At 38.6% G+C, this 11215-nt stretch overlaps 1 long non-coding RNA gene across 1 annotated transcript; it reads right to left on the bottom strand.

Moving 5' to 3' along the window:
• Nucleotides 1-22: 22 nt before the first annotated feature.
• LOC122062784 lies at nt 23-9308 on the bottom strand. Its single transcript, XR_006135092.1, has 2 exons — nt 5887-9308; nt 23-5790 (listed from the first exon to the last, which is right to left on the bottom strand). It is a non-coding gene; the product is annotated as an uncharacterized LOC122062784 (long non-coding RNA).
• Between the last annotated feature and the right edge of the window lie 1907 nt (nt 9309-11215).

Genomic DNA, 11215 nt, shown 5'->3' with positions numbered 1-11215 from the left:
GGGGTGGTGTTGGGGTTGGAGATTGGCAAAGAAAATCACAGGCCAGGATTCTTAGTTTCAATAAGGAACATGAATGCTGTCATCCCCAAATCATTAAGATCCCATAGAACAAAGAAAAAATCAAGTCTAGGTCACTAGTTTCAGTAGCCAACATGAATGCTCACATGTGCATTTGACCTGTGACACATCTACCACATAAGATACATTTAACCGGCACAAAAGGGGAAAAGGGGGGGGGGTGGTTTGAATGAAGCTCTAGTGGTCATCAACTTGGATCACTTCTGAATCTTAGGGTTCAAGTATACAAATTTCTGCTTGGGATGAAGCTCTTTTCAATCGAAGCAACTCTTCCAACAACAATCCTTTGTCAATGCCATTTATTGCAGGAATGATGTTCATTGTTTCAAACACTGGCGAACTGGCAAGGATAAATTTAATGAATTCCAATTCCATTTTCATGCCAAGGAGTCTAAAGATATTCACAACCTGAAGTTTGCTGAATGTGCACTCCAACTGTTCCTTTGCTTTTTGTTGATCCATGATAGGAACAATCGCATCTCTCTTAGAACAGCAGAGCCGGAGTATTAAACAATTTCAGAACAATCATAAGAAGGTAAAAAAGAAAAGGAATGGTGATAAAATGTAACTTAAATGGATTTCAGGCTTTTGCAAATTAGGGGAGCTTTTAAGTAACCAAATAGCAACTAAAATATGTTTCATATCCTCTACTTTCAGTGCAAAGTAGGTGCTCCTCAAATGATCATAAGTAGAAGGAAGCCTCCTAGGCATGTCACCAATGGCTAAAGACTATAATAGGACGCAAACATAAGTAAACATAAAATAATTGCAAGCCAATTGCTGAGTAAATATGAAAATCACAAGATTCTATTACCTGTAGATACAAGCCTCCCATGGCAAGCTTTTGAACACCCAATAGAGAGCCAAGAATGTTGCTAAAATTGCTAGTTCTTCTTAGGCCAGGATGAGCCGCTGTTGTTGCAAAAAAGCTTGCAAAAACTAAAAACCTTAACTCTTTGAGGTATATAGGAATGAATTTCCCATAGATCCACAAGTACTTGAGTTTCGGATTGCTAAGTTCAATACGAGTAGGACCATCGATATCAATCAATGCCAACCTCTCTAGTTGAGGGAAGGTAGAAACCAAGCATTCGAATGCCACATTAGAGAGTGTAACATGTTTAAAAGCCAGAGTTGTGAGACAGCTAAAGCCTTTGAACATCACAGGAAGTAAGATTATGCAACCAGCAAGTATCAGATGAGTCAGTTTTTTAAAGGAGAACAAACATGGATGAACATATGATGCTTGGATTCAGAAATCAGAAGTTTAAAATCTTTGATAGAATTGACAGAATATAATGAGAGGTAAAGAATCCAGCAGTCTATATCTGAACAGGTTTTTAACTGTGAACTAGAGATCTGAAATGTTAGAACTGGACCTCTATGAAGGAGGAGAACATGATTAACAATTTGCACAAGTTTATCATGACCAAGTGAACCAACAGAAACTGGTATACAATCATCATTGAATATGAGATGTGGAACTGAAATGCATTTGTATCTCCACTAAGTTGATAGGACACTGGTTCTCACCACGTCTCTCATTGATAAATGAGAAAAGATGTTTTCTAGTATATTTTCTTGTAGATCACTCAAGATGTCTAGAGTTGAACAAGAAGCCATTTCTGTCCTGCAATGATTAATGGTCTGGTAAATACTTTGTTGTTGAAACAGATTTCTCATATGATAAAAGACTATAGCAAACCAAGGAGTGCTCCTGCTCCTAGAAACAAAACAGCTATTGCAATTTATAACCAAAAAAGCTTATATTAGCAAAGAGGAACAATAAGACACATAAGCCATAAGAAAATGGCTAAAAGTATCTCAGATCCCTAAAGCATGAGATTTGAAACCTTCCATAAAGCATGAAACTTAAAGCTTTCTCTTTTCTCACAGGACCCCAACAAAGCAACAATCATATTGGAACCCAAAATCTGAATATGGGGCCAATCATAATGGTTTAAGGAATTGGAATTGGTAAAAGCAAAAATCAATGAAGCTTACCTCCAGTAGCAAGATTCCCAAGTTTATTGAAAAAAAAATATTTAGACTTTTGGAGATCATTGCTACTTCCTGATTCCAATATCTAGGGTTTCAACAGACAGAAAATGATCCTGTCTCTCTTCTCTACTGTCTTATGCTTGTTGGCTTCCCTTGCTTCCTCAACAATTGGGCTTCTTCAAACAAGTTATTACACTCAACCCGTTTGTTGGACCAATTGCTATTTCATTGATCCAGGACTTCAACAAACTCTACAATACTTACTTTGTCAAATACATAACCCCATACCTAAAACAACTTGTGACCTCAGCATACAAAGAACGAAAAAAAAAAAAAAAAAAAGGGAAATCAACCAAAAAGGAGAAGAAAAGGAACAGAAGGAACCCATACTGGTACCGGAGACGAACAGAGTTGAAATTTGAGGACAGAATGCTGCACTTTCCCTTGCAATATACACAAGAATAACTTGTATTGTCTTACTCTATTTTATATAAAATCTAGCAAAAGAAGACTTACAGTAGAAGTGAGACTAGCAGTTACTAAAAATTGTTTACACTGAAGTTTTGTGCTGAATCGATGATGGCAGTGACCGAACGATTCGGAGCATTATGACGCTTTCTACGGTATGAAGTGCTGATTTTGAAAACTCTGGCTTTGGGTTTTGATGAGGAATTTTGGGGATTGATTTTGGTAACTCTGAGCTTCAAAAACTCATTAAAACCAATCCTAGAAGAATTTTTTATTTTTATTTTGGGAGAAAGAACACTGTCCGTCTAGCGTTCCAACGGCCCCTGTTTTCAGGGGTTGTGAAAAGATGCCCCTGCCCCCCTGAAAACACGGGCTATGTGTGGGCGTGGGAAATGCTAGACGGACATCATTCCTCCTCCTTTTATCATCTTTCGTTCTCTTGTTCCAGCTTCTGTCAAGTAAGAACTGTTCTTCAAGTAATCCTATGATTTGTTCAGATCTTCTAGAAGGTTGGATCCAAGATTTTTTCGGATTAAGTAATTCAGCCATCCAATCGCATTCAAAATTTCACCAGACCTTCAAGAATCCTAATTTGGAAAAATTTGGACTCTTTCTGACGGCAGGATCTTGACATATTTGCAAAATACCAATTTTACACTTCCCTTCTCAGAACCTGAATCAACTACTATTGTTTCTGTCCTCTGAATACTACAGTTTTGTTTCCTGTTTTGTGTCTTGATCTCAGTTCTGTTTTCAGAGATAGATTGGGACTATTTGATTTAATTTCTGAACCTATTTTGGGCTGAAAATTACCATAATATCCTCCCTCTGATTTCTGTTTTTTTTTTTTGCTAACAATCAGAATATGAATTAAGAAAAGATTGAAAAAGGAAAATACAACTGATAAAAGACTTTTAATCCGCCTCCTTCGGCATTGCCATCAGCAGGGGAAAAAAAGACTCAGTAATTAAAGCGAAATCTAAGCCTAGCTTCCGCATCATGAGCAATCTCAGTTCTGATGTGAGCTACTGTTTTCGATCCTGTCTTGGTATGGTTTTACTCCTGTAAATCAGTATTACATTAGGGGCCCTAATTGTAGCTAAAGGAGTGTTAGATTCGTTTATTTGTTTTTCCATTTTTGAATGTTGGAGTGCTCTTTTTATGTAATTCCTACTCAGGATGATACTTGTAGAGTTCTAACAGATGAAATAATTGTTGTTATTTGTTAAACCAATATGACCATTAGAATTGGCAGCAGCCAGCAGCCAGCAGCCAGTAACATTTAAGCATGGTCAAAAACATCCTGTGTTGCCTACATGAAACCCTCCGCTGCCATTCCATTGCGCCCATGGCTTTATCTTCGGCGATCCATGTCCCAATCCTTTGAAGAGCCTCTGACAAATGGCAGTTCATCCTGCCTGATGTATTTGGTGTTAGCATACCATCTCAAGCCACTGCCATATTTTTTAGAACCAATTGGAGTTTAGTTTCTCATCACTATGTAACCCTAAACCTCAAATGGACATAATCTTAGACTGGTATGGGGATATGAATATTAATGTAGCCAGTGACTGAAATTTCCCTGAATATGAATTCGAGCCTAAATGTCATACATTAATATGGGAGCAACATTTTTAGAATAACCACCCCTATTAAAATCTTGCAACCAAATTTAGGTACATGATCATAACAGACTTTGCTATTTTTGTAATTCATGAGTGGAAATAGTCAAAACAAAGAAGGGAACCTGAGAAGGGAAATAAAATCCACTAGTAAACTTTCACAGATTGTCCGGATACCTATTTCGCACTAGATTAGTGGTTCATATCAGGGTTTCAGACAATTAATGTTTTGGATAGTGATATCATTTATCAGGGTTTCTCCCAAATCCCTTATGAGTAGAAATATTTTGCTTAAGATTTCACAGCCTCTAACATCAAGGTGGTTCTCTAGTCACAATGCCAACCTAAAGATAACCCCACCAGAGAAATTTCCAAAATTATAGAGGTTAGAAGAAATAATTATCGAAACGAGGGCTTCCAAAACTATTTAGAAAACTATGCGAGCTGGCTGTACTTTGGTAGATAGTTTTTTGTACTGTTGTATTATTTTCCTTTTTCTTTTTTGGCAAATAGAAACTCAATTCTAACCTTGATGAAAAACAGATTATGAAGAAAACTTTCTCTAACTCTTACAAATCTAACCCAATTAACTTGAGGCTTTAGGAGAAGGATCAGATTTTAATTAAGATTCAGATAATACCAAACGTATCAACTTCTTTTCTACCTTAGGGTGTGCAATAGATGGAACAGAATTCTATTCAGTTTTCCTGGAACCTAAAATGATATCTAGTGCTAATAATTTCTTGGGAAACCACCAGCAGGAGGCTACTCTGATGACTAAAGGACTAAAGGACATCAAATAAAAACTGAAAAAAAAGAAGTAAATTGAATACTGTGTTTTCCTGCAGGAGATAAAGCAATGAAAAAGAGCAACTTCAGAACATTTCCAGAGACAGATATGAATAGATAAAAAAGCAGAACAATCAGGCCCAGAAAGGATTTAAGGAAAACCAACTATCTGATCTTATGTAAGCGTCCAGATGAAGGACAAAACAATAGCTGTAATAGAATACCCAAGAATAATATTATTAACAAAAAAGCAGCAAAAAGACAGAAATAAAAAGAAGAAACTTGTTCAGCATGAACAGTATTTTGATTTCCCCATCAAGCCATGGGAATAAACCTTTTCTCCAACCATGAAGAAAAATGAGATTAACATATTGAGATAGCGGAAAACATTGGAAAAAAAGTAATGAGAATAAGGTGCACTGCTTAGATCTAAAAGAGGTTCTCTTCAAGTCCCTGAAATGATCTCACAAAATTTTGGTAATAAAATTTTAGTATAACTTATCTCCTTAGTAGTATTACTAAAATTTCTTAGGCTTGTCAGCTTGCCCGGCTTCCTCAACAATTGGGCTTCTTCAAACAAGTTCTTACACTCAACCCTGTTTGCTGGACCAATCACCACTCCATTGATTCAGACTTCAACAAACTCTTCAATACTATCTTTCTTTAGCAAATACATAAGCCCACACCTAAAACAACTTGTGACCACAGTGTACAAAGAACGAGAAAAAAAAGGGGGAATCAACAAAAAAGGAGAAGAAAAGGAACGGAAGGAACCCTTACCGGTGCCGAAGACGAAAAAGTTGAAATTTGAGGACAGAATGCTGCACTTTCACTGCAATGTACACTAGAATAAATTGTATTGTCTTACACTATTTTGTATAAAATCTAGGAAATGAAGACTTATAGTAGAAGTGAGACTAGCAGTTACCAACGATTGTCTACACTGAAGTTTTGTGCTGAATCGATGATGGCAGTGCCCAAACGATTTCGAGCATTATGGCGCTTTCTACCGCATGAAGTGCTGATTTTGGTATCTCTGGCTTTGGGGTTTGATGAGGAATGTGGTGATTGATTTTGATAACTCTGAACTTCGAAAACTCCTCAATTGCATATCACTCCTAGAAGTTTTTTTTTTTTTTTTTTAATTTTGGGAAAAAGAACGCTGTCCGTCTAGCGTTCCCACGCCCACACACAGCCCCTGTTTTCAGGGGCGGTGAAAAGGCGCCCCTGCCCCCTGAAAACACGGGTTGTGTTGGGGCTTGGGGAACGCTAGACAGACATCATTCCTCCTCCTTTTATCATCTTTCGTTCTCTTGTTCCAGCTTCTGTCAAGAATCCTAATTTGGAAAATTTTGGACTCTTTCTGATCGCTGGATCTTGACATATTTGCAAAATACCAATTTTAACTTCCCTTCTCAAAACCTGAATTGACTACTACTGTTTCTGTCCTCTGAATACTACTGTTTTGTTTCCTGCTTTGTATCTAGATCTCAGTTCTGTTTTCAGAGATCGACTGGGACAATTTGACATAATTTCTGAACCTAATTTGGGCTGAAAATTACCATAATATCCTCCCTCCGATTGCTGTTTATTAATTTCCCGTGTTAGCTACTGTTTTTCATCCTGTCTTGGTATTGTTTTACTCCTGTAAATCAGTACTACATTAGGGGCTCTAATTTTGGCTAAAGGAGTGTTAGATTTCTTTATTTATTTTTCCTTTTGAAGATTGGAGGGCTCTTTTTATGTAATTCCTACTCATTGAGTGCTTTAAATCTTAACATATTTGCAAATTACCAATTTTAACTTCCCTTCTCAGAACCTGAATCGACTACTACTGTTTCTGTCCTCTGAATACTACTGTTTTGTTTCCTGCTTTGTGTCTAGATCTCAGTTCTGTTTTCAGAGATCAATTGGGACTATTTGACATAATTTCTGAACCTAATTTGGGCTGAAAATTACCATAATTTCCTCCCTCCGATTGCTGTTTATTAATTCCCTGCGTTAGCTACTGTTTTTCATCCTGTCTTGGTATTGTTTTACTCCTGTAAATCAGTACTACATTCAGGACCCTAATTTTGGCTAAAGGAGTGTTAGATTTCTTTATTTATTTCTCCATTTCTGAAGATTGGAGGGCTCTTTTTATGTAATTCCTACTCATTGAGTGCTTTAAATCTCAGGATGATACTTGGAGAAGGCTAACACCTAAAATAATTGTTATTTGTTAAACCAATAAGATCATTAGAATTGGCAGCAGCCAGCAGCCAGCAGCCAGCAGCCAGCAGCCAGCAGCCAGCAGCCAGCAGCCGGCAACCGGCAACATTTAAGCATGGTCGTAACCATCTTGGGTTGCCTACATGACACCCTCTGCCATTCCATTGTCCCCATGGCATTATCATCTGTTAAAGCATACATTTTCTTCTTCAGTGATCCATGTCCCAATCCTTTTAAGAGCCTCTGACTAATGACAGTTCATCCTACCTGATGCATTTGGTGTTAGCATACCATCTCAAGCCACTGCCATATTTTTTAGAACCAATTGGAGTTTAATTTCTTAGCACTATGTAACCCTAAACCTCAAATGGACATAATCTTAGACTGGTATGGGGATGTGAATATTAATGTAGCCAGTGACTGAAATTTCCCTGAATATGAATTCGAGCCTAAATGGCATACATTAATATGGGAGCAACTTTTTTAGAATAACCACCCCTATTAAAATCTTGCAACCACATTTAGTTAAATGATTATAACAGACTTTGCTATTTTTGTAATTCATGAGTGAATATAGTCAAAACAAAGAAGGGAACCTGAGAGGGGAAATAAATCCACTAGTAAACTTTCACAAATCACCCCGATCCCTATTTGGCTCTGGATTAGTGGTTCATATCACGGATTCAGGCAATTGCTTTTTTTTTCTTTTTTTTTCGTTTTTGGCAAATAGAAACTCAATTCTAACTTGGTTGGAAAACAGATTACGGAGAAAACTTTCTCTAACTCTTACAAATCTGACCCAATTACACGAGGCTTACCTAAGATTCAGATAATGCCGATGATATCTAGTGCTAATAATTTCTTGGGAAACCACCAGCAGGAGGCTACTCTGATGACTAAAGAACTGTTTTGCACATCTTATGAGGACATCAAACAAAAACTGAAATAAGAAAAAAAGGAAGTTAATTGAATACTGTGTTTTCCAGCAGGAGATAAAGCGATAAAAAAGAGCAACTTCAGAACAATTCTAGAGACAGATATGAATAGATAAAAAAGCAGAACAATTAGGTCAATAAAGGATTTAAGGAGAACAAAACAACAGCAGTAATAGAATATCCAAGAATAATAATAAAACAGCAAAAGAAAGAAATAGAACGAAGAAACTTGTTCAGCATAAACAGTATTTCGGTTTCCCCATCAAGCCATGTAAATAAAACTTTTCTCCAACCAAGAAAGAAAAATGAGATTAACATATTGAGATAGCGGAAAACATTGGAAAAAAATAATGAGAATAAGGTGGCACTGCTTGGATCTGAACGGATTTCTCTTCCAGTCCCTGAAATCATCTCACAAGATTTCAGTAATACTATTAAGGAGATAAGTTATACTATAAGTCCTGAAAACACATACAAATTTGGATGAGAAGGAATTTCTGATGTTTTTGAAGGCTTTATCATCTAGATAAACATCAAAAATTCCATCCATCCAAATTTATATGTGTTTTTTAGAACTGACATCATAATCTCTCCCCTTAGTAGTAGTACTACTAAAATTTTGTGAGACCATTTCAGGTACTTGAAGAGAACTCATAGGAAAAGTGATTGATCTTTGCAACTTGTCACACAGAGATCGGAGATGGGGAATCCTGCGTTCTTCTCAGCAGATCGAAACCTGAAATTCAGTCTGGTTTCGAAGGTTTCAGATTGTGGGAGGGAGGGCCAGGTTCGGCTTCAATCTGTGATCAGTCCGGTCTTGAAGGTTCTGCTACTTGTTTGAGGAATCACAATGCAGAAGCACTCGATTGCCATTACTTCTCTCGTTCAGGATTTCAGAAAGCCTCAGGAACCCAGCCCAGGTCGCTACAGGTACCTTCCGCCTTTCCATCCGTTCTCTCTTGGTTTTAAGCCCTGAGCATGTGAGTGTGTGGTCATGGCACCCTTCCGCCTTTGACAGAGAGAGAGAGAGGAGTAAGAAACTGGTGTAGTTCAAGGAAGAGAGAGTGCCGCACTGCTCTCCAAGGAAGGGAAAGTGAGTTAAGGTTTATCTCAGTTTTTTTTTTTTTTTTTGGTGAAAGGGTTAGGGTTCATCGTGACCCAGAAAGGGGAGTTTAATCGGATGCAGCTCATCTCCACAGCGGTGTTGCTCAGGTCAGTCCATAGTAGGGGTGTCAATCGGTCGGGTCGATCCGTTTTTTATCGGGCTTAATCGGGCTTGAAGACTTTTAAAGGTTGCACCATGTCCGCCCATTTAATTAATCGGGCTTAGTTAGTGAGGGCATGGTACACTTTATATTCGGTCGGTCGGTTTCGGGCTATAATCGGATTATTAAAATCAAGCCTTAATCGGGTTTTAGTCAGGCCTTAATCGGGCCATGGACATGTTTAATGTTAAACTGGTGTAACCGATTTTTAAACGGGTCTTCTTTAATATTATTGAGCAACGACGGCGTGATGGACGATGGGGTTTGGTTTCCTATTTTTCATTGTCTAAATCTGGTTGTGGCTATTCTTTTATTTATTTTAAACTGGTTGGACATTCATAATCCATGCTATGTACAGTAACATGGTTAATTTTGTAAAATAAAATTTTAAGGAAAGAGATGATTGGATGAAAATGCAATGAGAATGCTCTCATGTGGGATTGCCCATAACTACAAATGGATCTCAATAAATGTATTGATTGATCCAAGGAACCTACTCTCTTCCAAGGCACATATTTAAAAACATCACAAAAAATCCAAAGCATTGATCCAACATGCTCTTAAAGCTCTTTCTTAATGATTATTTAATTAAGAGCGGTTTGGGTATTTAGAGGTGAACTTAGTGAAGCATTTTAAGCAGGAAATCAGGCTCTAACGGATGTATTTTAGGACCATCGATCGACCGCCATCGGTAGCCGATCGACCGCCAAGAGCCGTTGAGGCAAAATATAGCCGTTGGGGCACTTCCAGGCAGTCACCGATCGACCAGGACTTTCTACCAGTCGACTGGCTATGGTCTCGAACAATTCCGATCGACCGGGGCTTCCAGCCGGTCGACCGCCAACATGACATACTCTCGGTCGGGTAAAATAGGTATCTTACAACCGGGCCGGGCCAGGCCAGGCCGGGCCGGTGCAAAATAGACCGGTCTTGATCGGGTATTAATTGGTCGGTCTCGGTCGGGTGTCCGACGGTCCAAGTATCAGGACTGAGACCGACCGTTTATAAACGGGCCAGGCCGGGGCGGGCTATAAATGGTCGGTTTCGATCGATTTCGTCAAGTCGGGCCACGAATTGACACCCCTAGTCCATAGTTACGTGACGATCAACATGTATTTAAGTGGTGATCTAATGGCTATGCTTGTACCGATTAGAATAGAGGCACCACATCGGGAGCCATTGAATCACTGCTTAAGCACGTATCGATCACCGAGGTAGTGGGCAAGACCTATGCGATCACTGCTCAGAAAAGTATCTCAACGCTGATGACCTCATAACCGTGCTTATGGCTTGCTTCAACGGTGTTTCCCCCTCCTTTACTGGCATTTCTACTCTTGGTTTTTAGCTCCTGCTATGTGCTTTCTTTTTACTCTTTTTACTCTCCTTCTCAACCTCTGTTGTTATATTTTACCCCTTCCTTCTTGTTTTCTCACCACTTTTCTACAATGGACCCCAAACCCCCTTTTATCACAACCCTATACCCAGCCCTCCGTCTTTTCGAATCCTCTATACTAGTTTCTGCAAAACCAACCTTTCCTACCTCTTCAAAACCCAAAACCAACGACTAAAGTTCCTTGGTCAGGTCTGTATGGGGTATTCCTTCGCCTGGTACTCCGTTTGTGGATACCCTCACTAATCCCTACTCCACCTTGCCTGTTTCCCTCTTAGGCGCATCTATTTGCTACCCTAAACCTTGTAGAGATCGTTGTCGAACCTTTTATCTTATTTGTGGTCTTCCATGGGGCTATTTTATCTCCTATTTGGACAAGGGGTTTTTCTTTGTCAAGTTTTCTTCTGAAGATGAAAGAAATAGGATCATACCTTTGGTTCCTTGGTGGTTTGCGGA

This window comes from Macadamia integrifolia, unplaced genomic scaffold (assembly GCF_013358625.1).
Source record: "Macadamia integrifolia cultivar HAES 741 unplaced genomic scaffold, SCU_Mint_v3 scaffold1106, whole genome shotgun sequence".
Classification (NCBI taxonomy): Eukaryota; Viridiplantae; Streptophyta; class Magnoliopsida; order Proteales; family Proteaceae; genus Macadamia; species Macadamia integrifolia.
Note: the sequence above shows the minus strand (reverse complement) of the source record. Positions and strands in the feature narration are given on the sequence as shown.